Source organism: Schistocerca gregaria, chromosome 8 (assembly GCF_023897955.1).
Source record: "Schistocerca gregaria isolate iqSchGreg1 chromosome 8, iqSchGreg1.2, whole genome shotgun sequence".
NCBI lineage: Eukaryota > Metazoa > Arthropoda > Insecta > Orthoptera > Acrididae > Schistocerca > Schistocerca gregaria.
Window position 1 is genome coordinate 129,804,543 of NC_064927.1, and position 23,526 is coordinate 129,828,068.

A 23,526-nucleotide genomic window follows, 5' to 3' on the forward strand; every position below is an offset into this window, starting at 1 on the left:
GGGGGGGGGGGGGAGTAAAGCTAGCCTTATCAGAACGTGAAATATGACGAAATCTAAATGGCTCAGTTTACTTTCCGTTAAATATGTGTTTCATATGTTGCGTATTCTGTAATTTTTTTGTAGATTGTTTTGAAATTGCCTATTTAATACCGTATGAGAACACTTGTTTGTTCAAATGGCAACAGGAGTTTGTCGTACGTACGTGTGGGCACACTTTCTCTTCTGTTTTGCGGAGTTCTCGAATTTTAAGCAGAGCAGTAGGTTTTTTCCCCCTGGTGTCTATATCATAGTGTCATGCGTATCACATGCACTAGCAACGTGCTAGTGACGTGTAATGTGATTTCTTTTGAAAATAGGCTGTTTTATTTATTTACCTTCCGGGCTTTGCTGCTAGCGTCGAAATGCAGATATTTGCAGGCACATTATGTAGTAACTATTTGTCACATTTCACACGTTGCTTACATAGAAAGAACGGTGGTATGATAACGCTATTATAATTGACGAAAATTTTTATCTGATGTGTCTTACTACTTCCGCAGAGAATTTCTTGAGAGCGGGGTTGCGATACCGGTTAGTAACAAAGCTCGAAAGATAAATAAATAAAACGAAGCGTAGCTAGCAAACATCTACTTCCAAAACATACCCATTCCCATTTAGGGACCCGAAAATAAAATTATCCTGCACAAGTAATGGAGACGATTATGTCACGTGATTGTACGTGTTCCGGATGATATCTTATCTACGTCTGTGACAATCTAGAAACCTCGGACCCGTTGGATCGCGTGGATGAAACGGTGAATGGTTTTTACGCTTCGACCACGGCCTCGCAGGGCACGGACGTTGCAACAAAGCCCTCGTTGCTCTGAGAAAATACACCCTCCGCGACTGTTCGAGGGCGGATCGACGCGGCGGTGGCGTATGTCAGCGAGTTTACGCCCCTCGCAGATGGCCCTTTCCCCACTGGACCCCATACGACGAGCTTATTGCCGCGCTACGTGTCATAAAATGGCCGCCGCTGCCGCCCACTGACAATGGAAGTGCCCAGGAGCCACGTCACTAACCGCGCCCTCATTTCGACGCTATTTCGTTCAAAAAAGGACAGAACGGCCCGTATCGGCTGTTTGCTCTGTCCGAGCAAACTCGACGAGATTGCGCTCCTCTGTCTCCGACAACCGCCGTGCAGCAACGGTAGGACAGGACGCTTCTGCTGGCCAGCAAGCCCTCTCCCTGCTGTTACCGCCGGCCGGTGTGGCATAGCGGTTCTAGTCGGTACAGTCCGGAACCGTGCGACCGCTACGGTCGCAGGTTCGAATCCTGCCTCGGGCGTGGATGTGTGTGATGTCCTTAGGTTAGTTAGGTTTAAGTAGTTATAAGTTCTAGGGGACTGATGACCTCAGTAGTTAAGTCCCGTAGTGCTCAGAGCCATTTGAACCTGCTGTTACCACTCACTGAGGCAACAACCAATTAGAATCGCAAACCGCCATCAGGTGTTTGTTGGAGGTTACCTCTGTTACCGCTATCATTTCTCCGTTTCCCTCGCCCATTCGTGACTGGTTCATGGTAAGGAAGTCTGGCATTAAATTTAAATCACCGATCTTCCTTTCGTGGTGCTTCCTCGATACGTATACAGGGTGTTACAAAAAGGTAGGGCCAAACTTTCAAGAAACATTCCCTACACACAAATAAAGATGTTATGTGGACATGTGTCCGGAAACGCTTAATTTCCATGTAACAGCTCATTTTAATTCGTCAGTATGTGCTGTACTTCCTCGATTCAACGAAAGTTGACCCAATTGAAGGAATGTAATGTTTACTTCGGTGCTTGCGTTGACATGCGACTCATTGCTCTACAGTACTAGCATCAAGCACAACACTACGTAGCATCAACAGGTTAGTGTTTATCACGAACGTGGTTTTGCAATCAGTGCAATGTTTACAAATGCGGAGTTGGCAGATGCCCATTTGATGTATGGATTAGCACGGGGCAATAGCCGTGGCACGGTACGTATGTATCGAGACAGATTTCCAGAACGAAGGTGTCCCGACAGGAAGACGTTCGAAGCAATTGATCGATTCCTTAGGGAGCACGGAACATTCCAGCCTATGACTCGCTATTGGGGAAGACCTAGAACGACGAGGACATCTGCAATGGACAAGGTAATTCATCGTGCAGTTCACGATAACCCTAATATTAGCGCCAGAGAAGTTGTTGCTGTACAAGGTAACTTTGACCACGTCACCACGGGAGAACCTGTTGTTTCCGTACCATGTACAGCGTGGGCAGGCACTATCAGCAGCTGACTGCCGTCCACGGGTACACTTCTGCGAATGGTTCGTCCAACAATATGTCAATCCTCATTTCAGTGCAAACGTGCTCTTTAGGATGAGGCTTCATTCTAACGTGATGAAATTGTAAATTTTCACAATCAACATGTGTGGGCTGACGAGAATCCACACGCAATTGTGCAATGACGTCATCAACACAGATTTTCTGTGAACGTTTGGGCAGGCATTGTTGGTGATGTCTTGATTGGGCCCCATGTTCTTCCACCTACGCTCAATGGAGCACGTTATCATGATTTCCTACGGGATACTCTACCTGTGCTGCTAGAACATGTGCCTTTACGACACAACATGTGGTTGATGCACGATGGAGCTCCTGCACATTTCAGTAGAAGCGTTCGTACGCTTCTCAACAACAGATTCGCTGACCGATGGATTGGTAGATGCGGACCAAGTCCATGGCCTCCCCGCTCTCCTGACCTCAACCCTCTTGACTTTTATGTATGGGAGAATTTGAAAGCTCTTGTCTAAGAAACCCCGGTACCAAATGTAGAGACTCTTCGTGCTCGTATTGTGGACGGCAGTGATACAATACGCCATTCTCCAGGGCTGCATCAGCGCATCAGGGATTCCATGCGACGAAAGGTGGATGCATGTATCCTCGCTAACGGTGTAAATTTTGAACATTTCCTGTAACAAAGTGTTTGAAGTCACGCTGGTACGTTCTGTTGAGGTGTGTTTCCATTCCATGATCAATGCGATTTGAAGAGAAGTAATAAAATGAGCTCTAACATGGAAAGTAAGCGTTTCCGGACACATGTCCACATAACATATTTTCTTTCTTTGTGTGTGAAGAATGTTTCCTGAAAGTTTGACCGTACCTTTTTGTAACACCCTGTATAGGGTTTTAGGAAATTCTTTTTACACAATTGTAGGACGTGTTGAGTGAAGTGAGTAATTAATATTGTGAATAGGAAGCCATGACCAGCAGCGTACCGTTTCCGTGCTACAACCATTTGAAAACATGTTTGTAACGCAATCACTTTTACAAGTAATTTACCATTTAACATACCAGACAGTGCTAGGAGCAACATTCATCGCACGCGCAATTGCTCGTGTGCTCATTCATGGTTTCTCTTCAATGTGATCAAGTGTGGCCTCCTCCAATTTGGGTGTACGGTGTCTCCTTGGAGCGAACTCACGCTTGCTGATGGTGGAGGTACCCATTCTTCGAAACCATTGAGCAACTGTGGCGAAAATGGTATACGATGGAGTCGGACGTTGTGGCTAACGTTCCTGAGAAAAGCGACGAGCAGATCTTCTATTAAGTGAGCTTCACCACACTCAAGGATCATGTTGGTGGAGACGTAAACTGAAACATGTTGCTCTCTAACACTCAGACACTTGAATGAACTTAAAATCAGGTCAGAAAGGTAGGACAGGCCACCAATTATATCACGTTGTATGTCCATTCTTTTAACTGGTGGTCTTGGCTACCACGGCCGTTCACCATTGTAAGAAAGTGAAACGCCTACAGTCGTCCATATAATCGTATGTATTGTGTATCTATCAGCTTCGACGCGTCATTGGCTCATCTTCAGGTCCCTATTTGATGCTGTAGGAGATGTCACGAGCCATATGTCAACTAAGGAAACGTATATATAGATGGTGATAACCTCTCCAGCATGAGCCTGAAGACGCCGCATTGACGGCCGAAACTGATACTAAGCAATAAATAAGATCATAAGGACAGCTTTGGGCGTTTTACTCAAATGATCTAAGGCGATCCGTCATAAGTGCTCCCTTCCCCCCCTCCCCCCACCCCAGTACTAATCTGTTACTTACCTTCCCGGAGAACACATTTTCAAACTGCTGTAGCACTGAAACCATTCGTTTCCGGACATGAGTTAGTGTTCAAAATATTATGCACTCACTTTCCTCTACAAATCTTAGAATATCCGATGACCATGTATAATAGGGAGTAATATACTACCCGCTGTTCATGGAACTTCTGTAGTGATCTTCTTCGTGAAACACACTGCGGTTTGTTGAGCACCACCATAAAGCTCTCGCAGCCTCGTGGCGAGAAATGCCACTCTGCGGTCGACATACCCTATCTCTTTTATTAATCCGAGCTGCAAGGATACACAAGATTCCATCGAACAATTTATTAATGGTGTGATGAAACCATTAAAACACAGTACCCTGTTAGTTCTATTAAGCAAGATGGCTGTATGGTACCTTTATACTGGGTGTCTCTCCTAGCATTCACATTTTTTCTCTGGTGTTTTGGCAGATATTTGCAATTTCATTTTTACAATCCATAGCTGGAGTCAGCCCGAACAATTACTGCTCGTCACGTCTTCCAGGCGACGCCCGGTGACGATAGAAAGCCCTGATTTGTTTACCAATACTAATAAAATAATTTTTAAATTGTAATTTTACGTAGTCATTCGATAGAGTGCTCCCACATTAGTCTAATGCCATAATCGTTGCGTCGATACGTGTCAAGAGGTACAGTAAAAACCAGAGAGTAAACAGCTATCCGCAGCGACTCAGTCACGCTGCGTGCTTGGCGATAGCACTCAGAGCTGGCCGAGGAAGTGCTGTCACCATTGGAGTACCTACTATTTTCTGTGCTTTACTGCCCCTATTAACACATATCGATAAAACGAATGTCGCACTAGGCCAATCTAGAACCACTATATCGAGTGGGCAAGTAAATTGCGCTTTAAAATTCGTGTTGTTTGTAACGGGAAACAAATCCACGCTTTCCGCCAACAGTAGCGGTCGCATGAATGAGGTGACTAGCATAATTTCTTAGGGCTGACTGCAGGTACACAACGAAAAAAACGAAACTGCAAAACGCTGAAGTAAAGGTGCCAGACGGCTTTAAGGAGAGACAACTTCACACATACACGTCGAAAGTGTGCATATATGGGCTTGCTTTTAAGACACGTTTTTGAATGCAGTATATACGAAATGTAGTCGAAATAAATAAGGTAATGCTGAGGGAATGGGATTAGGGACTGAGACACTTAAATCAGTTAATGAGATTTGGTATCTGAGAAGCAAAACTAATGATGGTCGAAGTAGGGAGGATACAAAAGACTGGCAAGAAAAACCGTTTCTGAAGAAGGGAAATTTGTTAACGTTGAATACAGGTTTATGTGTCAGGAACTCCTTTTTGAAAGTGTTTGTATGGAGTGTAGCCGTGTACGGAAGTGAAACACGGACGATAAACAGTCTGTACAAGAAGAGAATAGAAGCTTTTGAAATGTGATGCTGAAGATTAGATTGGTAGATCAAACTGACTGAAAGAAGGGATCGGTTGGTAGGACGAATTCTGAGGGTTCAGCAATATAGCACTGGAGGGAAGCATGGGGGCTAAAAGTCGTTGAGGGAGACCAAGAGACGAGTACATTAAGCAGATTCCGAGGTATGTAGGTTGCAGTAGGTACTGGGAGACGAAGAAGCAGTTTCCCCACCGACGCTGCGAGCACATAAGCAAATCAGGCCTTAAGAGCACGTTTCCAGCCATCCAAACAAGAAACTTTCACCCTTTCAGGCTGCCTTCTGTATTAGAACATTGGTATACAACTACTGTTTTGTCACTAATTCTTCTCCTCATTATTAAACAAACCAAATGCGATTACATGCCTCCTAATTAGGCACTTGATCCTCTCACTGAATCTTCTGCGTTGTTCTATAGCACCACGTTCCAAATGCGTTCTCTTTTTGTCTGCGCTGTTCATCTTCCACGTTTCACATCAGTACAAGACCACACTTCAAACACCTTTTGAATACCGTTCCTAACTTTTATATTCGATGTTAACCAGTATCAATTTCAGAAATGCTTACCTCGTAATCACCAGTCACCTTTTTAAAAGCCATATACTTCAGTCTGTATTACAGGATTTTAAAACCCTTCTAATTAGGTGGACTTTCAGTATCGAATTCTCGCCAATGCAGCGACTAAGACGACTTCTTTGTGGTGAACACTGACTGCCGTACGCGATCGTTACATGTTAAGTAGTTAGAGAATAGCGATGAAGGTGAGTTATTCCGGTGGGTACGATCTAAAGTCTCGGTTCCGGTAGGGAATGAGCTTAATATCTTCGTTGGCTCTATATTCTTTTGCCACGCTCCACGAGGTTCCAACAGAAAACTGGGCCCTTTTATAAGCGAGAGCCGAGGGAATTCTACACATTCGTAACTTTGTTATTACTTCGCTAGAACAACTAAGTACAGTACAGGCGTCATTGTGCTCATAATATCGTTCTACATACAAAGATATGCAACAGTAAACACTATTTTAGTGAAATGTAACAATCATAGTCTGAGACGAACTTAAATTAAAACTATCATCATCCAAAAATATTTTCGTACCTAACGAATAATATAGTCAATTCGTGGTTTCTCTCTCATCTCAGGAACGTAAAGAACATAGCTATCCAATTATACTTAATAATTAACAAATTCTTCGCGGAACATTCCGTATTTCAGTACAGTCAGGTGTCAGTGCAGTTTTAGCGAACAACTGCATTTAAGGTGTTCAATAAGTAACGCAACAGTTTTTTGAGACCGTATCAGTTTCAGAAATGCTTTCCTTGTAATCACCAGTCACCTTTTTAAAAGCCATATACTTCAGTCTGTATTACTGGATTTTAAAACCCTTCTAATTAGGTGGATTATTCAGGATGCCAGTACACCATATTATTCCTCACTCTTTGGGCTACAAAAGCCTATTTTTCACGTGATCTCCGTTAAGTGCGAATGCATCACGCAATCTTTTTGTGATGGCCAGTATGCCCGCTTGGTACCGCTCTACTGGTCCACAATTTCCCCATCCTCCACGTAATGTTTCCCGCAGAGTACATTCTTCATTGGAGCAATCAGATTGAATTCGGAAAGTACGACATCCGGGCAGTAGGGTGGATGAGGAAGAAGAGTCCAATAAAGTTTTGGGAGCACCTCTCGGGTGCACAGACTTTCGTGAGCCGTGTGCGGCTCGCGTTGATGCCGTTCATCCGCAGCGATAGTGGCGTCTCGTTTTCTTAGGGTGTTCACTGAGGCCACTACGTTTCCTCGCAATGTCTGTCCGTGAGTAGCAGCAGCGCTAATCGATAGCGCGTACTGTGGTACCATATTTGGAGCGGCCTCTAGTATTTCCGGGTCATCGTGTGTCGAGCGAGTTGAGTTGGGACGGAGCAGCAGTAAGGTCCGGACAGCCAGTACTCGCCCGACCGCTGGCGACACACGTGCACTGCCCGACGCAAGGTTGTGGTCGCCAGAGTGCACGAGCATGTCAAGGACCTGATTCTGCGAGTTTAGTTGAATGGACCGTGATATTAGAGTAGTGCAACTATCACCTGTGTGTGTGTGTGTGTGTGTGTGTGTGTGTGTGTGTGTGTGTGTGTGTGAGTGTGTGTGTGTCTGTGTCCGCTCGTCGAAGTGACCTCATGACAATAAGTTGTCAGTCGACGATTTATGCTGGGAGTTTTCCATGCCTGTCTTCAATGGGGACGACAGTTGGTTGGTCGTTCGGTCGGTTGTCTTCCGACCGCTTCTGACTTCCCTGTGTTTGTGCCGACTCATAACTCATCCGTGTTGTTTCACAGTGACGTGTTAGTATTGTGAGTTGTTAGTGGAATTGTTTTCCTGGATCCCTGTGTATCTTGTGGTTTTGAATGAGCAATTGTTTAATACTGTCTGCGTACTGGATTTGGTGAGGAGTGAAGAACGGACCTCAGGTCTGTTGGGGGTGCAGCAGTCAACAGGTCCGTGCAGCGCAAGGGCAAGTCGGGGCGTGCTGCCGCTGCCGGATCGAGGAGGGGTAGCTGCGAGAGTGACGACTTCGTTGCACACCGAACGCTGGACGTGTAAGCTGAGTGAAGAGTTAACTGCTAATGCAACCCCTACTATTCTGAGATTCGCCTTTGGTCGGTGGGTTGACGCTCCCAGCGCTGCTGAGCCTGGTGGGAGCGAGTAGTGTTTCGAGGTGGTCAAATATTCGAACCGTCTTTCTCTGTTTGTTATTCATCGTTGAATTTAGTATTATTATTATTATTAGTGAAGTGCAACCAGTTGTATCTTCTGCCTTGTGGCCGCTAACGCCCCAGTTACTTGCCCTGGAGATTAGCGTACTTTTCCGGCAGTGTACCTTTCCTCGTCGTGTTGATGCTGTCCGACACGGCGTGTAGTTCGACAGCGTCGTGTATTACACTGTGCATTTTTTTTAGTTTTTTGTGACCTCTATCTTGGCTATAGTGTTTTCTTCACCCCTGGGTGTTTTCTGAAGACGTAGTGCTGTCTGTCTCTTCCCCCAGGCCTAAAAATATTCCATGCTTGTACTGGTGATCGGACGTTTGGCGGATTGGTTACTGGGCCGGTCGGCGCTTAAGCTGCCCTTAGTTCGAGTTGCTATCCTCTTACATGAGTACAACTCTTGGCTGCCTTTCTCACCTTAGCATATATTTGAGTTACCTACCCAGGCTGACCCTTGGAACACTTGCTGAGATCCACTTGTCCACATTCCTTAGATTATGGTTTATTTTAAGGATATTTGTAATTTTCTAATTACTGTTGGTGTGGCCTTCAGCTGTGCAGTAAATTCACTTCACAGAGTACGCGAAGGAACTTGCCCCCTTCTTGCAGCGGTGTACCGTAGGTCTCTAGAAGAGCGAAGCGTTCCAAAGGATTGGAAAAGGGCACAGGTCATCCCCGTTCTCAAGAAGGGACGTCGAACAGATGTGCAGAACTATAGACCTATATCTCTAACGTCGATCAGTTGTAGAATTTTGGAACACGTATTACGTTCGAGTATAATGTCTTTTCTGGAGACTAGAAATCTACTCTGTAGGAATCAGCATGGGTTTCGAAAAAGACGATCGTGTGAAACCCAGCTCGCGCTATTCGTCCACGAGACTCAGAGGGCCTTAGACACGGGTTCACAGGTAGATGCCGTGTTTCTTGACTTCCGCAAGGCGTTTGACACAGTTCCCCATAGTCGTTTAATGAACAAAGTAAGAGCATACGGACTATCAGATCAATTGTGTGATTGGATTGAGGAGTTCCTAGATAACAGAACGCAGCACGTCATTCTCAATGGAGAGAAGTCTTCCGAAGTAAGAGTGATTTCAGGTGTGCCGCAGGGGAGTGTCATAGGACCGTTGCTATTCACAATATACATAAATGACCTGGTGGATGACATCGGAAGTTCACTGAGGCTTTTTGCAGATGATGCTGTGGTGTATCGAGAGGTTGCAACAATGGAAAATTGTACTGAAATGCAGGAGGATCTGCAGCGAATTGACGCATGGTGCACGGAATGGCAATTGAATCTCAATGTAGCGAAGTGTAATGTGATGCGAATACATAGAAAGATAGGTCCCTTATCATTTAGCTACAAAATAGCAGGTCAGCAACTGGAAGCAGTTAATTCCATAAATTATCTGGGAGTACGCATTAGGAGTGATTTAAAATGGAATGATCATATAAAGTTGATCGTCGGTAAAGCAGATGCCAGACTGAGATTCATAGGAAGAATCCTAAGGAAATGCAATCCGACAACAAAGGAAGTAGGTTACAGTACGCTTGTTCGCCCAATGCTTGAATACTGCTCAGCAGTGTGGGATCCGTACCAGATAGGGTTGATAGAAGAGATAGAGAAGATCCAACGGAGAGCAGCGCGCTTCGTTACAGGATCATTTAGTAATTGCGAAAGCGTTACGGAGATGATAGATAAACTCCATTGGAAGACTCTGCAGAAGAGACGCTCAGTAGCTCGGTACGGGCATTTGTTGAAGTTTCGAGAACATACCTTCACCGAAGAGTCAAGCAGTATATTGCTCCCTCCTACGTATATCTCGCGAAGAGACCATGAGGATAAAATCAGAGAGATTAGAGCCCACACAGAAGCATACCGACGATCCTTCTTTCCACGTACAATACGGGACTGGAATAGAAGGGAGAACCGATAGAGGTACTCAGGGTACCCTCCGCCACACACCGTCAGGTGGCTTGCGGAGTACGGATGTAGATGTAGATGTAGAAGGTCTTCAGCCACGTTACAGTTTCGTTTAGAACGAAATGTTTATCTGGATATGTGCTATTTGGAACTGTTCTTCTGATTTCTAATTCAGGCCTTATGCCGTTTGTTGTTTGAGGTTATTGTTAATAGTCTTCGGGCCTAAAATTGTGGAATTTTTTGTGTGATACGGCCTTCAGCCGTCATGCAATCAACTATGTTTTTTATATATATTCGTTTAAAATTTTAATTTATTTAGATAAAGTTTATGTTGCGCAACCGAGAGTAACTGATTACGGCCCCATCCACAATCGCTCCATCCTGAGAATTCAGCTGTCATTTCGTAATGCCTTGAGTTGTCATAGAGAAGTTCGTCTGGATTTTGGTGGTGACGAACACTTTCAAGTCGTTCATTCAATTTCCTGATATACTTCGGAGTTGATCGATGAACCATGAGTAGGGTGTCAAACAGAATAACTCTTGTAGAGTCCAGGAATATCCTCGCTAGTGCAGTTGCCGGTGCGGCTTTTAATTTTGTTCTTCGGAGGAGAGGGTGAGACGCGTCACTATTGATTGCCGTTTTGTTTCATGTGTGACGACGTGCGACAAAAAATTATCACTCTCATCCTCGTAGAGCTCAAGCAATTCTACACAGATGGTCCTCCGTTGCTCTTGATAGTCTTCTGATAGGCAGCGAAGAACCCTATGGACACACGTCTCTGAGTACAATAACTGACGGACCAGTGTTTCAGCTCTACCAACAGAGACGTCCAGTTGAGGAGCAATGTCTTTGTTTGTGATACGCTCCAACATTGTAACAGCCATAGCTGTGTGCGACTGGCCTGTTTGCGAGAGACCGGACAGGCTTGCGCTACCTTGTTGCGATGATGACATGCTCCTGGTCCAACGGCTTACCGTCATTTTGTTCGCTCCGTAGACATGGTGCAAGCGGATGTGTATATGATGCTTTGTTTTCCAGCCAAAAGAAACTCAGTGACAGCTCTCTCATTGGAACGCACCTCCGTTACAGATGCCAGTCTGAAGGCTACGTATAGCACCGCCACCTATCGGAACTTCATGGGAGTATACAGTGCATGAAGCGAGGATACTCCACGACGTCCCCCAACAAATTCTGCATTTTTCTACCGCAACTGAACGAGAGTAGAATGTGTTGCATTGCTCATAGACCGCCCTTCACAACTATGCAGACCTTTTGGTGTTGTGTCCTCACAAACGACTCCGATGATGGTTTAACCAGACACGACAGGGACTCTAGACGTTCCCCCTCAGGCTACATGAACAGATCTTCGAGGGCTTGAGGGAGAAACGGGTGAGCTCCTTGTCTGACACAGGAGTTCACCCGAAAACTTGGAAACGCAATGAAAGTGTATTGTATTGTAAGTTAACCGGGCGCCTAGAAACGACGGAGAGGCTTCGTCTCCGCCGCAGCCACAGTGGTCCACAAACCCACAACTACCGCAGTCCACTTCACCCCTCCGCCACCCTACATCGAACCCAGGGTTATTGTACGGTTCGGCCCCCGTTGGACCCCCACAGGGTAGGTCTCACACCAGACAAGTGTAACCCCTATGTCTGCGTGGTAGAGTAATGGTATTGTCGACAACGTGGAGAACTTGTTTGCGGAGCAATTGCCGATATAGTGTAACTGAGGAGGAATAAGGAGAAACAGCCCGCATTCGCCGAGGCAGATGTAATATCGCCTAAAAACCATTCAGAGACTGGCCGGCTCACCGGACCTCGACACAAGTCTGCCAGACAAATTCGTGCTGGGGACACGACCTTCCTTCCCACTCCGGAAAGCCGTGCGTCAGACCGCACGGCTAACTGGGCTGGCGATGAAAGTGTACTGATAACTAATGGCATTTGCATAAACAGATGAAATACGTGCAGGTGACGTACACTGGCACAGACCACGACACGTGTACTGGGGCAGCCATTCGCTGCGCTGCTACCTTCGTGGCAGTGGCAGTCACCAGGGCAGAGCCGTGATAAGAGTCTAGTTTTGCGCCACTCGCATGCGACTGCTTCAAGCGAGCAGTAGATAGCAGCCCGCCCTACTGATACCGCCCTGCTGTTTACGTCCACTTCGCAGTGACGCTTCGGTTTTGTTGAAAACGAGAACAAGCCTGTGATTTTTTAGTCCCTCCGGTCCATGGAAGTCATTCCTTTATGTCCTGACAGATGTTCTATCTTTCTGTTCCTTCTCCTTGTCAGAGTTTTCCACATATTCCCTTCATATCCGATTCCGCGCAGAACCTCCTCATTCCTTACCGTACCAGTAAACCTAATTTTCAACATGCGTCTGTAGCACCACATCTCAAATTTTTTGATTCTCTTCTGTTCCCATTTCCCAACAGCCTACATTTCACTGCAATACAATTCTGTGCTGCAAACGTACAATCTCATACCGGTAGGCTTCTCTCGGCCAGAAATGTTCTATTTGCCAGTACTATTTTTATTTTTATGCACTCCTTGCTCTTTGCGTCATCGGTTATTTTCTGCCAAGATAGCACAGTTCTTTAACAACTTAGTGATCCCCAAATCCGGTGCTAAGCTTCTCAATGTTCTCATTTCTGCTTATTATTATTACTTTGGGGTTTCTTCAATTTTATCTCAATCCATATTCACTATCCTTTATACCGTTCATTCCGTTCAACAGATCGTGTAATTCTATTTCACTTTCACAGAGGATAGCGATGTCAACAGCGATTATTAGCACTGCTATCCTTTCACATTGAATTTTAGTCCCATTGTCGATTCCTTATTGTATTTCAGTCAAGCTTTTTCACTGTATAGATTGAACAGTAGAGGTGAAAGACTACAGTTCTGTCTTATGTTCTTTTTAATCCCAACGCCTCTTCCAATCTTTTGAAATCAGTCGAATGTTTTTTGAAGGCCCATGAATTTACTGATTTTCACGATACGTGCAAAACGCGACTTATTAAACCCAATTTATAAATAAAATTCTTCCACTTATCTAGTTGACACTTTCATTTTATTACTACACAGTATTTAACAATAAAAACAAACCATTGGTACTGGCACTATCTTTGTCACAGAACAGAAATACTCTGCTTCTACTGTAACACGGAAAGAACTGTCATTCCCCGCTATTTCGTAGTTTTATTGTAATCTGTGTTACTGATCTTCGAATTATCGCATGCGTAAAGTCACATCAGTAATCTATAGTACTCAAGAAGTGTCACTGATTACCATGTGGGAAGTGCTGAAGGAGTCAGTGCGAAACTGCGGTAAGGCTGATGAAGTGCGTCACTTTTTCTCCTTCAACGTTCTTCTTTAGAATCCATAGCAAGAAATTGCATCCTTAAACTTTGGCAGATGTATGGGGAGTTTAACGTTCCAGCAAGCCCAGTGAAGTTTCATCCGAGAGAGAGCATTTGTCGTCAGTTGTCAGTGCTTAGATGACTAATTGTGGGGATTAATCGAGCATTCGTCGGATTGCTTACAAACAGATCGTTGGAGATGACTTACAAGACGGGAGTTGCTGGTGGTGCAGAGTCAACTCGTGTTGTTTTCTGCCCGCCGCAGCACACAGTACGCCACTGTAGTGCTGTGTTGCGGAGAAAACGCTAACGTACCTTCACCTCTCGCTGGAGCCCGCTGTCTACACAGCGGGGCAGCGTAGATGTTAGCAGACTTGACTCGCATTCTGGAGGACGACTGTTACGTGTCGGGCCATCCTGCTTTGGCTTTCCTGTGATTTTCCTAAAACGCTTAAGGCGAATGCTAGGATGGTTCCTTCGAAAAGGCACTGCCACTTTCCTTCTCCATCCTTTCCTAATTCGAGCTTGTGCTCCGTCTCTACTAACCTCGTTGTCGACGAGTCATTAAACACTAATTTCCTCCTCCTCCGTGGTTAGACAATGGACTCGCATTCGGGAGGACGACGGTTCAATCCCGCGTCCGGCCATCCTGATTTAGGTTTCCCATCATTTCCCTACATCGCTTCAGGCAAATGCCGGGATGGTTCCTTTCAAAAGGCACGGCCGACTTCCTTCCCCGTCCATCGCTAATCCGATGAGACCGATGACCTCGCTGTCTGGTCTCCTTCCCAAAACAACCCAACCCTCCTCCTCCTTCTCCTTCTCAACAACGTGTGACGTATCAGCTGTCTCACTGTTGATGAGACGTGTGTGGAAATTGCCTTTGCAGTGAGATGGCGTTGACATGCGGGCATGTACTTTGAGGATATGATAGGAAGCAAAACCTTTAACTAACTATAGATGATACAGAAAAATATGTACACGGGGTAATTGTATAAGATAATTGATGCTTTGAGATTTTGATTTTTAGAGGCATCGTAAAACAAACGATTATTATAGTCACAGTGTTCAACAGAAAAACTCTTAGAAGTTCTATCCCACGATGAATTCTGTTGCCTCAGTTACCGTTAGATGTCAGTCACAACAGTGGTAAAAAAGAGAGACAGATGGTAAGAAAAAGCGTTTCGTGCTTTTGAATCATTAACATTACTCCGTTACCATAATACAGCAACATTTCAGAATGAAACCAGTAGACCTCCGATTCCATAAAAAATCGAACTTTCCTATATAAAACGTCAGAATACTTAGAAATTAGTTAATGTGTGAAAGATTTGACGTTCACTGAGTAAACGAGGAAAAACTACAGAAAATATTAAAAATTATACGTAAATGAGGTTGAAAATAGATAAGTGCTCTCGCTGTGAAACAACCTGAATATAGTCTGGATAATTTTTTAAGCAAAGACAGAATCTCATACATTTCAGTTGTTATGACGTCATATTTCCTGAACAAAATTTTTTATGAGGGTTTGAGATTGTGTAAAGTTTGATGGAAGTCGCCAAGTGCTTTCATTCTGAAATAATGAATGGCCGGCCGCGGTGGTCTCGCGGTTGTAGGCGCGCAGTCCGGACCGCGCCACTGCTACGGTCGCAGGTTCGAATCCTTACTCGGGCATGGATGTGTGTGATGTCCTTAGGTTAGTTAGGTTTAAGTAGTTCTAAGTTCTAGGGGACTGATGACCACAGCTGTTATGTCCCATAGTGCTCAGAGCCATTAGAACTTAATGAATGACGTTTGCGTATCTGCGCGTCGTCAGTTACGTTGCCGCAAAACAAACATACGGCGTAACTGTAATACTCGTGTTATGGTAGATGAGCAGATTATGACAGAATTTCAGATTTTTATATTTAAATGTTTAACATAAAATTTTAGTTTCCCCTGGAAGTTGTTTGGTAGACAAAGTTGCACGCGGTTCCGGATTCTGGGAAAACCTTTTAGCGATACACGTACAGGAAGGACTCTCTCCGACAACTCCGATTGTAGGTGGTCTCCTAAATTTGTCGATACGACTTGTTTAGGTAACCGGCGAAGCAATGGTCGTTCCGTGGTATCAGGAGCACAGTGAATCGTGTCAGGGAAATTTACCTGCCTTGCCTAAGAAAGGGCATTGAACGTCACACAAATCACATTACGGCGAGTGTTACGAAGGCGCCTGAAGATGAACCAGTACCACTTACGACTATGTCACGCTTCTAACAATAATGACAGAGGCCTGTGTTTCAAGCTTAGTACCAAATATCAAAAACATGTGGAAGAATAGTTCTCCTAACATACTAGTTTTCAGCGACGGGGAAACTTTCATGCAAGTGGAAAGATTAATAAAATAAATAATTCGGTTTCCCAAACATCACCGCTGAAAATGTGCGGCTTGAGTAACAAGAAATGGACTGTTTCATAGACATGTATTAATTGGTAATGTAAGGACACATAAAACATTTCTAAAGTAAGAAACTGAGCTGTGATCGATTTACTTTAAGCTTTAGAATCACTTTACAGTGTGCTTTCACTGCATTACTCAAATTACTTAAGTATTCACTTTAAGTAACCAGAAGTAAAGCAAAATTGCCCTCACCAAACATCAACATTTGCCACCTGAGATCAGCTTTACACAACAATTAACAGTAATATCGACAGGAATTTGTAAAACACACATAAAATAAAACTATGACCACAAGTGAAATGTTTCAATAAAGAACTGAGTTACTACAACCACTCTTTAAAAGGAAACCCACCTGAGCTCAGAGACTATACATGTCTTTTAACTAACCAGTGGATAAATGATTTATATCACTTAAACGTGACAGAGTGCTTAAACGTGCAGAGATCATCAACTGAAGAAATTGCCTATGAAACAAATGAAATCTTAAACGAAGCCGGTGAATACAGATATTAAGCTTAATGGCTCATATGTAAAACTGTAAATGTTAGCCGCTCTATTCTCGAACTAACTAGAAGTAGGTGTAGCTGCGAATTAAATGGGCCAAATGTGCTTTAAATTAATAACAGTCGATTAAAACTGCCCGTGGCTTGCCATTGCTAGTTTACACTTTCAAAATAACAACAAAATTTTTCAAAACCACTATCGCTGCACAAGCAACTCACCAAGGTTCCATAACATTACACGGAATCAAGTTCCTAATACCTCGGTGCAATTAAAGCGTAGCATTAACGATTTTAAGGGGGAGCACCACTTTAAACCAGTTATCTCACAGCAAAGGCAACAAATCATTTATATGTAAGGTGACCGATGCAAAATGCAGTGCTGCGGGGCATCCAAAAATAGGTTTCATTAACCAGATATCCATTCCTGTAGGTATTCGACAACCGTGATAACAGAATTTCGCAGATTCCTTCACTGAAACAAATCCAATCGACAAAACCCTTTTTATGTCACACATGAACACCACCACAGACTGCAGTTATACCGGCCACGAGGTGAAGCTAATCCTTCGCATGAGCTGGGGACCAGATAAGAAATATTACATTAGTCATACATATTCAACCACTCATTGCACACAGTCTATCGCAGACTGGATTTGTTGCTGAATTAGTGTGCAACTGTAACCTAAAAACCATACAGTCAAGCTATTATTTGGCACAGTTTAAAAGTCACCTCAATATTTTGTTCCATTACGTGAACATCAAAATTTTTATGTTTCAGTTAATTCAGCCTTATGTGTAAAATACGTGATATGATTTTTTTTGTATCGATCATGCTACTTTAGTTATTCTGTTAATGCTGACCAGCCAATCAATTTACAATCGGCCTTAAAATATCTGGTTCCAAATGAATAGTGCACTTACGAGCCAGAACATTATCACCCCTTCTCTCCAAGAGATTTCATGTCAGCTCGTAGCGATGCGGACATGCGTCGTGGTAGGAAAGTATAAATGGTTTCAGAAACGGTCTGAAAAGCTTATAAGTGTGGTTAAGGGTAGATTGTGCTGCGAAATGATTGTTGAGCAAAAAAATTCGATTAGTTGCACCGTTTCCGATATATCTTGAATTGAAGGTAGCCAAGAGACTTGCCAAATACCGGGTGGTTATTATTAAAGTGCTGTTCCACTTTTAGACACCAGCAATAAATATGGCGCTAAAAATGCAAGAAAGACGTATAGAAATGTTTCCATATGTACTCGGTTAGAAACCGGATGTGGGCAGAAAACGTCAAACATGAGAGAAAGGCATGATATTGATGTTATTGTTAACCGCAGCTTACACAGTTTTATTCAATATAAGCACCGGACCCGTCGACGAGATGCTGTACAGCCCAATATTTACGCCTGCTGCAGAAAATTGGAACTAATTTCTTTCCAGTGTAAATCGGTTAACTTATTAGCATATGTAACAAGTTTTGCTGCCATACTATAATTACACCGCTCATTAGACTCTGGGAGTAGTTGCACTTCAATAATTACGGCTAACCGGTACAATTAGTTGCCTCGTAGAGTCGATGCTAGCGCAAGACACTGCTCAGCCTTTGGATAGGGTTCGACTGTTACTACCGTTCCACGTCCAATTTTTGTATCGCTCTCCTGTTCGGTTTTAAGAAACAAAACTAAGAACACGTTTGGCGACACCTGCCACTGTTGTCGCAACGGTCTCATTGGCCAAATTCAATGCTAATTATCTCGGAATAATTCTAAGCACAGCTTTCCGTGCAACATCGTTACAAGCTGTTCAGACTGTTTCTGACCATCCTGTTTAAGCGGGACAGAGACAAATTGGGAAAAACACGTGAAAACGAATGACATGGTGTTGTTCAAGACCGGAAAGACAAATTCTCCAACGCCAGTTGGATCTTACTAGTGATTGGTGACGAAAAAACAAAAACTGGATACAGAAAAATCTACACAGTCACAGTTTTAATCTGGCAGGAAGATTCATATCAGCGCACACTCCACTGTATAGTGAAAATTTCATTCTAAAAATATCCCCCTGGCTGTGGCTAAGCCATGTCTCCGCAATATCCTTTCTTCCAGGAGTGCTAGTTCTGCAAGGTTTACAGGAGAGCTTCTGTGAAGGTTGGAGGTTCTGGCGGAATTAAAGCTGAGAGGACGGGCTCTGAGTCGTGCTTCGGTAGCTTTGTTGGTAGAGCACTTGACCGAGAAAAGCAAAGGTCCAAAGTTCGAATCTACGTCCGGCACACTGTTTGAATCTGCCAGGACGTTTCAAGTCTACTAGGTTTCAGGACGAAAATGTCTGTATTATGTAACAGGAATATCTCTTGGAGCCCTACTGTCTAGTGTCCTGGAGTAAAACTAGAGCAAAATCTGTAGGAACTACGAACATAAACGCTCGAGATGGCAAAGAAACTTATTCCTTTTCCTGAGTTGTGGGTTAAATCTCTAGTAAACTCAGACTAAACAAAAGCAAGGTACCATCAAAAATACATTATGGTGATACAACCTGGGGCTTAACGGGTAAAACCCACTCAAAAAGTGTATATTCTAAAATAAATGTAGTAGGCGGATTTTGAGAGAAAAAAGGCACCCGAGGATCACAGACCTCCGCTACGAATCACATGTGGAAATATCAGAGACAGCAATTCACGTACGTAAAGTCCGTCATGGCGGGCTCATGGGTACCGTCCGACCGCCGTGTCATCCACTGGCAACGGCGCTACTGGATGCGGTCTGGAGATGCGTCGGGACCATCGCACCGCTCTCCTGGCCTATGTCCGTTTTCGTGACCTGGAGCCACTGTTTCTGGGTCAGGCAGCATCACGAAGCTGAGCGCATCCGTTCCATACAGACATAATGAATCCACGTCCGTGCTACTGATCCGAACATTTTAAGACATTAGCCCACAAGGCATACAATAATTTCAGTACAAAATTATCTGTATTAGTCTTCTAGATCCAGTGGTTCTTAAAACCCTTCTCCAAAGTGGTCTAACCCTCACGCAGTGATGAAGTGAATGGCGCGTAGGGGAGATGAGATATCAAACACAGCCAGAACTGTAGAACAGAATAGGCAACGATCTATGGTTGATTTCATGACAGAGGTTTTACTATTGCACATAGGCTGGTGGAAATTTGATTACAGGACTGGCGACAAATAACTGGAAAGGGTAAGGATCTAGAAACGGTTGCGAGTCTGGAAATAGTGATGGGCTGCGTGTACTATAAAATATTATGTGATTATTTAAAGTATTCGTGCACTTTTATACTTTTTTGTTTCATTATATTCCTACAAAGAGGAGCTATCGTTAGATATTACAGTGCCACGGTAGGAGCATTATGAAGTAGTAAGGTGCCGGGCTAAAATTATTTCAGACCAGTTTTTAAAACAAATTTACTAACAACAAATTCCGACTCAAACCTGTTGTGCAAGTCCTTGATTAAATATTAAGCCTGATCCAATACTGATGACAAATAGCGAGAATACAACGATATCATATTTAAACTCAAGACAATCATAACGACATCGATCAAAAGTTTCAGCTGAAACCAGGTAACAGCCTGACATTAAAAACCTACCTTAAAAATGCATATAGTAAATAAAATTTAAAACGACAAATTGCTATCAGTTGATGTTTCAACACAATCTTCAGATAAAATCAATTTAGCAACAGAACTTAAAACACACAATAACAATTATAGCCGCACCCCTACTCATAAGTTTTACTAAAATATGAGAGCCGTTTGAAAAGTCCGTGCAAAAATAACAATTACTTACATGTTTGGGATGAACCTTTTTTTTATTTTTCGACAGAGGTCTCCTTTTAGACTTATACACATCGTCCAACGCTGTTCTAATTTGTTGATCCCTTAGGAATAATAGCAATTGTCCTAGTTTGCAAAATAGCTATTAGTTGCTGCAATCACCTCCTCGTTTGGATAAAATCTTTGTCCCACCAGCCATTTCTTCAAATTGGGGAACAAATAGTAGTCCGAGGGAGCCAAGTCTGGAGAATAGGGGAGATGTGAAACGAGTTGGAATCCTATTTCCATTAATTTTATGACGACAGGTGCATAGGTGTGTGCTGGTGCATTATCGTGATGGTAAAGGACATTTTTGCGGTCCAATCGCTGGCGTTTCTCTTGCATCTCGGATTTCAAATGGTCCATTAACGATGATTAATATTCACCTGTAACAGTTTTACCCTTTTCCAGATAATCGATGAGGATTATCCTTTGCGAATACCCAAAGACAGTCGCCATAATCTTTCCGGCCGGAGGAATGGCGTTCGCCTTTCTTGGTGCAGATTATCCCTTGGTAACCCATTGTTTAGATTGTTGCCTTGTCTCAGAAGTATGGTAATGTATCGATGTTACATCCACAGTGACGAAACGACACTTAAAGTCGTGCGGATTCTTCATGAACACCTGCAAGCCGTCCTTGCAACACTTCACACGATTCCGTTTTTGGACGCGTGAGCAATCAAGGAACCCACCTTATGGATAGCTTTTCATATCCAAATGTTTATGCAAAAATATTATGTAACCGTTCATTCGAGATGCCCACGCACCTTAACTGTTCTGTCATTCATCACCATATCATGGATTTTATTAATGATTTCTGGAGTCGTAACCTCCACAGGGCGTCCATAACGTTCAGCATCACTTGTGCCCATATGGCCACTAAGAAAATTTTGAAACCAGTTATAAACTGTTCTAATCGAAGGTGCAGAGTCACCGGAATGTTTATCAAGCTTCTCTTTAGTCTCTTGAGGCGTTTTGCCTTTCATAAAGTAATGTTTAATCACTACACGAAATTATTTTTCGTCCATTTTTTGACATTCACTCGACTTCCTTGATTCACACGAATGCCAAACAAAAAGAAATAGACCAATATGGCTGAAACTTGGTGCGCCTTTTTCCGAAGATGCTACTAACTAAACATCACCTCGGTGGTGCCATCTCTGTGACTTTGTACAGACTTTTCAAACGACCCTCGTAATTTCGATCGTGGCACAATTTAAGATTTACTCAAGCACTACACGGAAGCACCAGACAGTTTCACAACAAGCTTAGGCGCAGAGCGCCTTCAGGTCAACGCCAAACAAGTGTTCGCAAATTGTTCAGTTAGAAAAGGTGATCATTTAACTCAGTGATTTATCTGTGGCGTAAGAATTCATCCATGGGATTACGGTGATGGAAGCTTGCAGTTATATTCTATTTCACACTTGAGTCCTGCACACACTTCTTCCCGATATTTTTTATACATCATTAAAGTGGCATGATAACACCTGAAACATCAGCCAGTTACCACCGGTCCCACACATACCATACGACACAAACGGCGCCCACAACATGACTAGATAAAATAAATAATATAACTACCTTCACATGGAGTGAACATGTACTCGTCCATAAATGCAAGTAGCGTGCAGCGTCAATGTAGTGAAGCCTCTACACAGCTGTTGCTTTGCTCTGAGCGACAATTTCTTCCGGACAAGGAATACGGGCTCCGAAAGCGTATCCACAGATCACAGTTAGTCTGTATACGACCACCAGTACAGTGCGACCAGCGGCCACATGAATCGAGAAGAGGGGGTTATTTTCAAGAATACGGTCCTCGACCGCAACGAGGCCGCGCTATCACTTCAGGTCCAGACAAGACGTTTTCTGGTACAAACGCGGGTCTGTTCCGAGCACCGGCCCTCTTCTCCACCTTCCTCGTGCCGCTGATAAGCAGAAACCTCTTCGCTGGCCCAACTCTCCACCTAGAGGACCACTTTCACACGACAGGTTACTCTCTGCCAAAGAGAATCTACACTACCACCGACTCGACCAGAGGGGCATAATGTCGAGAAAATATAGAATAACTTTTGGAACTTTTTCGCGCGCGGGACATTCAGCTTTTCTCAATGACAATACAAAAAATAAAATTTTCATTCTTCTTAATACGGTACTGTGTTTATAAAAAAATACTATTCGCTGAAAAATGTATTCAATACTCTCGCAGCCGCGCGGAATTAGCCGAGCGGTCTTGGGTGCTGCAGTCCTGGACTGTGCGGCTGGTCCCGGCGGAGGTTCGAGTCCTCCCTCGGGCATGAGTGTGCGTGTTTGTCCTTGGGATAATTTAGGTTACGTAGTGTGTAAGCTTAGGGACTGATGACCTTAGCAGTTAAGTTCCATCAGATTTCACACACATTTTTGAACTCTCGCAATAGGTGAAAGAGTCCACGAGAGCCCATGTATTTCTCGTCAGCTGACCACAAGTGAAAACAAGTAGAAGGTCACTCGATGTACTACGTTCAGCGCATACATCACTTCTGCTGCTCGTACGCGGGGTAGCAGAACGTCTCCTTTTTCTCCCCGGTGGATAAACCGTGTGCTAGAATCGCAACTTCACCCGTTCGTCTGGTAGCTGGCAGGTCGTCTACACCTGACTTGTTTATGTTAAGTGTGTCATGTAATATCGGCTTAAGTGCCCTCGAAGAGCCGCACGGCTGCCCCTCGTGGGACGTTAGGCAAGCCGTCGCTAACAATCAGAAACTAGTACTGCGTTTACAATCGAAATGAACACACAGCCGAATCAAATTTTAATTCAAAGGCTAACCTAAAGTGCAATGAGAAACTATTCATTGGAACAGAAGGTATCAGACTATGATTCACAGAAAGAATCCTAAGGATATACTCTGTGAATACATCTCATTGGTCTGTGACAAATCAGAGGAAATCAATAGAAAGACAACAAATATTCAACACAGAACGAAATATTTCATCACAAAATGGTATAGTTAAATGTGAGAGCTTCGCCGTAAGTACAGCGGTAAACACACGCCCCGACGCACCACGAACGAATTTTTGAATGGGATGGCTCAAATGGCTCTGAGCACTATGGGACTTAACGTCTGTGGTCATCAGTCCCCTAGAACGTAGAACTACTTAAACCTAA

At 43.8% G+C, this 23,526-nt stretch overlaps 1 protein-coding gene across 1 annotated transcript in view; it reads left to right on the plus strand.

Moving 5' to 3' along the window:
* The window catches only part of LOC126284071 (calcium/calmodulin-dependent protein kinase kinase 1), a 1,500,861-nt gene that overhangs the window by 103,970 nt on the left and 1,373,365 nt on the right, over positions 1 to 23,526 (plus strand). The gene's annotated exons all lie outside the window — the stretch shown is intronic.